We start from the raw sequence: 7,397 nt of genomic DNA on the forward strand, positions 1-7,397 counted from the left end.
GCAACGACTGCGGAAGTAGAGTAGTTGTGATCAGCTATCTGACCTCTACCCTCCTGAGCTGAGGTGTCTCCACAGTCATCAATCTGCATATGACTGCTGTTATCTCAGGATGCCACCGGTCCAACATCATGCGTCCTTCTCTTTCTTTTGACAGCTTGCATTTGCTCAAATTTGCTGTTGCTATTTATTCTTCTTTTGCGTTGCTCAGGTGTGAGATAATCAAACAAACTTGGCACATAGTCGGGGTGTAATGGATTCTCGCTCTTCTGACCTACAGTGGTAGAATGAGTTATAGTGACACATTAATGAACCGTGTGTGAGACTAACAGGTGGGCTACACTGGGTAAGTGAAATGCTCCGTTCGCGACGCGCAAAAAATAGTTTTAGAAGACTAGTTTATTTTTTTATTATTATTTTTTTTTTTAACGTACGCGCCGCCATCACATCTGGTGTAGCCAGTTCACTGATCGTAGCGCCGGCTTTACTCTGTGATGTCACATGATACCCAAGTATATACTGTTAGTGATCAATATATCAGTCTTTATACTGTTAGTGCTGATCAATATATCAGTCTATATACTGTTAGTGATCAATATATCAGTCTATATACTGTTAGTGATCAATATATCAGTGATCAATATATCAGTGATCAATATATCAGTCTATATACTGTTAGTGATCAATATATCAGTCTATATACTGTTAGTGCTGATCGGTGGATGTTTGTCACCTTTTGTAACTGTTACCATGGTTACAGGACCTGAGCTTTGAATCTGCTTTTTTGTGTGGAGTTGACATGTTATCCTCGTGTCTCTGAGGGTTTCCGCTCCGAGTCCAAACACATGCTGCTTTTCAGAGACCAAAAGGTGTGACTGCGTCTGTCCCTCAGTCTGTGTCCGCCCTCTGGCTGTGATAGTGACCGGTCCAGGTGAACCCCAATGTGAGCTGCTGTTACTGACATTCGAGGTTGGATGTTTTATAGGCCATTAGTTACAAAAAGCCTGTTTCCTGCTAACAGCAGAGAGAAAACCACAGCACTGATACATAAAGAGGAAGGAGGTGGGCTTTACTCAGTGTGACTGCTGAACTCTAATGTGCTGATCTCAGATGGCCAAGATCTAAAATGGAGGAATCATCTTTACAGTGGCTGCTGGGTGAGTAAAAATCTACTTTTTAATGCGTTTACACTGTGTCATTAGTATTTTAGTTACACACACACATATAGACAGGCAGTAGTGCCACAAAGCACTGCTCCAAGCTGGGGTCCAGTGCCTTGGGGCTACTCTGACACCTCTCCAGCTACCAGTCCACACTCCATAACATGGTCCATGCTGGTCTTCAACAGGCTACCCTCTGGTTTATAAACTGCTCTGACAGACAAAGCAAAAGCAAGATGGTCAGAAGACAGGGAACAGAAAGCCAGGCAGTAACAGACAATATACAGGATACCAGATACAGCAGCAAAGAACACACAATGACACAGACATTACTGAAAGTTATTTTCAGTTGTTAACAATGTGTACTTATTGGGGTGCATGGTAGTTCACCTGGTAGTACGTGTCCCATGTAAGCTGAGTCCTTACCACTGTGGCCCCAGTTTGCAACCTACGGTCCTTTGCTGCATGTCGTCCCCCCCTTCCCGTCTTTCTTCACCTGTCCTATCAAATGAAGGCTTAAAAAGCCCCAAAAATATATTTTTAAAACAATGTTTACTTATCAGAAATTCTACAATATATCATTTGTGCTTTAAATAGAAGAAGTTTTAAAGTTTTAAACAAAAAGGAAAGGAATGAGTGGAACTGACCAACTTTTAACATTTGTTAATCCTTTAAAAAAAATGAGTCATTTAGTCCATCAGTAAAATATTTAGTTTATTAAAGGTCCAGTGTGTAACATTTAATTTCCATTACAGGGCGAACTCGTAGAAAAGGACTCACTCCCTGTAGTAAAAACATCTTATTCTAAGGTAACAAAAACACTATGATTATTATTATGGCTGATTATACACAAATAAAAACATACCTCTAATATTATATTAAATTTCTGACCATAGATCGTCCTCAGTGTTACACATTGGACCTTTAAATATCATCTGCTGTTTGCATTATTATCTAATATCAATGTGTGGTTGTTTTCTGTTCAGTAGAAACTAAAGTGTTGTTTCTCTTTAGTTCTGACCTCACTGCTGAGCCGCCCAACAAACCAAGGTTAGTGAACTTCTTCTGTAACAGCTGGAAGGTTATTTGTTCTCTAACAGTTAGTGTTTGCAAATGATAATAAATCACTGAATGCAGTTTTGGCCACAGTGTGCACAGACTGGACAGCTGAAGCTAACACTGCTCATGATGCACCGACTGCCAGAGGAGGAATAACATTATCCTATATGTGCTTTTAGAACTGCTTCTATTGAAAGTCAGTAAGAAGCTAGTTGCCACAATATCAGCAGGATTAACTGTTACAGAAGATCAATAAGCTGATCACATTTATAAATCAGACACATGTAGACAGATCCTCTGCTGTGTTTAATGCCAACATAAAGAATTCATCAGATCATATCTGAGTTTGAGTCAAAAATCTTCTCTGAAACTCAGACATCAGTTCAGCAGTGAGAGATTCTCTCTCTCTCTAACTGCATCTTTCTGTCTCTCCCTCCAGCCTCTCTGACTGTGAGTCCCAGCAGCTCTCAGATGTTTGAAGAAGACTCTGTCTCTCTGAGCTGTGAGGAGGACGACAGCTCTGCTGGATGGACACTGAGGAGGAACACAACCAGAGACACCAGGACTCAGTGTGACGACTGGGGAGAACCAGCTGGTTCTTCTTGTACCATCAGCCCCATTGCCACATGGGACAGTGGAGTTTACTGGTGTGAGTCCAGAGAGGGAGCAACCAGTAACACCATCAACATCAGTGTCACTGGTAAGATCAGACTGCTGTAACTCCCTGCAGTAATAGTAATGGATTACCAGGTCAATAACTAACACAGGGGTTCTACAAGGTGTGAACAGTGAGTCATTCACCTTTTCACTTTGACTGAAATCAAAGTTAAATGTTACCTGAAGAAGAATGAAGGCAAGAAGATAGACAGGTGTACTTCAGGAAGCTCATCCACACTGGGTGGATCCCAGCCTTTCTCCTGAAGATAGTCCTGTTCTATCATTGAGTAAACTGACTCAGAGACATATTTTATGGATAATTCATATTATATTCAATAATAACAATAACAGCAGAGAACAGCTGATAAACTGAACAATGAACACAAACAGTGAACTCTAACTGCAGGACGTTTGTAGATACCAGAGATTTGGATGAAGATTGATCAGAGTTTTCCTGATAGTTTTGTTTTGTACTATGTATATTTTTAACAATCATACAGACTTATATATATATATATATTATATATACATATATATATATATATATATATATATATATATATATATATTCATTATATATATTTCTCATTGGCCAATCATCTCTTTGGTTGTTTTAGGCTGTTGATCAGAAAGGGAAGCTCTGTCAGGATCCCCCTCAGATGACAGCAGTGAGTCAGTTAAAGGCAGAGTGGGTCGGGGAGGGGAAGCTCACTGAGGTGGGTGAACGGCTAGAAAGAGAAATAGTTTGGTACAAGAACAAACATAAACAAACAAACATTAATGACAGTGTGTTTGTAAAATACATTGGACCAGAGAAAGTCATAAATGATGTATTCATAATCATCTAATGATATTTCCACTAGTTTGTCAAATGTACTTTATATCTATTGGTACACTTCTTTGAGAGAGACTTTTGTTTATTCAGCATCTCATGTAAATGTTTTTGTCTTTATTCTGTCTCTGTGTTGAGGTGGACCAGTGATCCTGCAGAGTCCTGTCCTCCCTGTGATGGAGGGAGATGATGTCTCTCTGCACTGTAAAACAAAGACCCCCTCCCTCCAACCTCACAGCTGCTTTCTATAAAGATGGCTCCCTCATTAGGACTGAGCCTACAGGTCACATGACCATCCACCATGTTTCCAGGTCTGATGAAGGCCTCTACAAGTGTCACATTGGCAGTCATGGAGAGTCTCCACCCAGCTGGATCACTGTCACAGGTGAGGAGGTTACAGATAACTCTACTGCAGCACTAACAAGGACAGCAGTGATTGTTCACAATGTGACAACCTTCTAACGTTACAGCCAGCAGAGAAAGTCAGTGTTCAACAGCTACATAACCGTTTGATATGTAATCTACATAAACCAAGCTGGGTCAAATGTTTCAGTGGAAAAAGAGGATCAGAACTAACAGGAGCAACTTCTCTTTCTTTATTTAATTTTATTACTTTCTGAACAGTCAAACCACTCAATGTGTTTTACATTTATTTTATTTTATGTGCTTTAATTATGATTTCCTGTTCATTGTAGGGAAACCCACCACTACATCTCCTCCTACACCCCCCTCTACTGCTACTATCCCCTCTATTCCTCCCTCTCTTCCTACTCTCTTCCTCCTATTATTCTGTGGTGTGGTTCTACTGGTTGTAGTGGTTCTACTGGTTCTACTGGTGAGACAATGCACCCAGAGGAAACATAAAGGTTAGACTCAGACACAAAAAGACAACCATGTCCTACAGTTCACATTTAAAATGACATTTTACTGTTGGTATTTCAGAACTGAGTCTACAGATAATCAAAGTTAAAACTGTTTCCTTCAGTCAGTCATCCATTGGGATTCTCATTAATTATGTTCCTGTTCTCTCCTCAGTGTAAAAGATAAAAGTTGAGATAAAATGTTCTTGTTGGTTTGTTTCAGCAGCTGCAGCAGGTGGAGACAATGACATCACAGATGACATCACATACAGTGATGTCAAAATATTGCGTCACCCACAACAGCCAATCAGACGCAGACGAGGTAATGATGTTTTATTGATTTTATTTTTAGGGACAATATGGAAAATGAAGTGAGGACATTTTTAAACAATGTTGTTAGAAAGCATGTTCATCAACATAAATACAATGTAAAATCAATGCTTTTCACTTCCTAAACACTGTAGTGAGATATATTGTAGTTCTATTTTAGTTGATGATAGTGTGTGTTGTGCGTGTTGTGTAGTGTGTGTGACTCTGTCTGTTTGGACCCTGCGGTGAATCTGTTAACAGAAGCTCTGTGGTCGTCCAGTTTCCTGTTTCTGATGAAAACAACTCAGCTGAACGTTGCAGGACTGTTAATAACATACATTTAAAATATAAAATATAAATGTGAAGACTTTCAAACCAGATTCCAAAAGGTTTTTGTAAAACATGGAAAAAAACAGAGTGCAATGATTTCCAAATCCTTTCCACCCATATTCAATTGAAAGCAGCTCAAAGACTTTTTTAAGATGTTTAATGTACAAACTGATAAACTTAATTTTTCATACTATACTGAATTTGATGCCTGCAACACGTTCCAAGAAGGAGTGGGAAAGTTGTTTAATGTTCAAAAGACACCTGTTTAGAACTTTTTACAGGTAAACCGTTTATTGGTACAGGTGAGGATCGGTTATAAAAGAGGCATCTTTGAAAGGTTTAGTCATTCAAAGCAAAGATGGGTGACCGGTGACCGTCAATCCCTCTGGCAACACTGCAATAAATCAGATGATTGTATAAAGGATCTTACTGTGTGGGAACGCTGTGTCCCTGTTTCTTCTTTCTGCTTTATTGTACTGTTTCATGTTTGATTTCAGCTGTATAGAAGTCAAGTTAAGTCACTGCGGATGAAAATCCAACGCTTCCTGATTTTGCTGCTTCACTATAAAAGTGTTTAAATAACAAAATAACCAGAGACATTTATTGTGAAGAATTTATAGGAAGTTAAATGCGTTTGTAAAGAGTCAAACTGAGTTGAGCCTAACCAGCAGGTGTATGGAAATAGGCTGAGAGCTGAGACATGTTTGTAAAGTTAACACACTGTTAGAAAGTGAGGACATGTTTTAATGCAGAGAACTTTGGAAGTAAAGAAATTTGTTTGAGGGATATTTTTGGAAACTGCTGACATCGTGGAGTATGAGGACACTTTGAATTAAGAGGACATTTTTGTAAAGTGAGGACAAATTGTCTGGTTGTCACACACAGGTTAGAATCAGTTTTAGGTCTGTGAGGATGGCTTTAGAAAGAGAGGACATTATGAATTAAGAGGACATTGTGGTATACGAGGACCTTACACAATGTTAGGGACTATGTCAGCGAGGATCAGATGTATAAAACAATGTGTGCTGTTGAACAGCAAAGAGGGCATTTTATTAATTTGATGTATTGATGTATTTCAGATTTATTCAGATTTATTTTATGTTTAGAATTTACATTTTTATATATTATGATATATTTTTAACAACAGTAACTTAATAAAATCAAATCATCTTTGGTCTATGAAGACTGTAGTGAGATATATTGTAGTTCTATTTTAGTTGATGATAGTGTGTGTTGTGTGTGTTGTGTTGTGTGTGTGGCTCTGTCTGTTTGGACCCTGCGGTGAATCTGTTAACAGAAGCTCTGTGGTCGTCCAGTTTCCTGTTTCTGATGAAAACAACTCAGCTGAACGTTGATCTGCTCATGTTTCACTGCAGGACTGTTCATTTAAATAAAGACACCATGTCAATAAATAACTGCAGATTTACACTGTCTGTACATTCTGCTCACATTAACTGTTAATGTGTTTGACTCTTAACATTATTATTGATCTGTTTATTTAATGTAAACATAAACAAATAATCTTTTTTATTTTCCATGTTGTTCACATTTTGTGGAAACATTTGACATTCTCCGTATCTTATTATTTACATCAAAATGTTGACTCACGTTTGGATTTAACTTTTAAATACATTTATAATTTTATAGTTTGTGTGACATTGTGACAAACTAACAAACTAACATGTTAACAGCTCTCCTCAAATTTCACAGTATGTTTTCGGTTTTTACTCTTCTGTCTTCAGCTGAATCCTGATATTTGCTGCAATAACTAATTGATATTTAATTATGTCCTCCTATAATAGTAAACAAAGTATCACTGTGTTGTACTTTATATAATGACTACTGCAATAGTAGCAGTAACTATACTATCAGTACATTATCAGCAGTAATATAATGTGTATGTTGTGTTGCAGAGAGTGATCCAGCTGCAGTTTACTCCGCAGTGAGAGGAGCAGAAGACGTCAGTTATGGACAAATAGTCATCAAAGACATCAAATCAAACCGGATGAGAGGTACAGCTGCTCTTCTTCTTTGTCTCTATCATAAAACAACACTAGAAATATGTCAGAGATGAAAAGAAAACCATTAGAGTTATTTTTTGCTTGTCAATGGCAAGAATGTCTTTCTAAAGATGTACTCTACTGTGTATGTGGTACCTACTGTTTGATTCTCTGTAGTGATCATGAACGCAAC

General features: G+C 38.2%; 1 pseudogene; it reads left to right on the forward strand.

Moving 5' to 3' along the window:
- The first annotated feature begins 819 nt into the window (after positions 1-819).
- On the forward strand, positions 820-7,391 carry LOC127372019 (low affinity immunoglobulin gamma Fc region receptor II-like; annotated as a pseudogene).
- The last annotated feature ends 6 nt before the right edge of the window (positions 7,392-7,397 follow it).

This window comes from Dicentrarchus labrax, unplaced genomic scaffold (assembly GCF_905237075.1).
Source record: "Dicentrarchus labrax unplaced genomic scaffold, dlabrax2021, whole genome shotgun sequence".
Classification (NCBI taxonomy): domain Eukaryota; kingdom Metazoa; phylum Chordata; class Actinopteri; family Moronidae; genus Dicentrarchus; species Dicentrarchus labrax.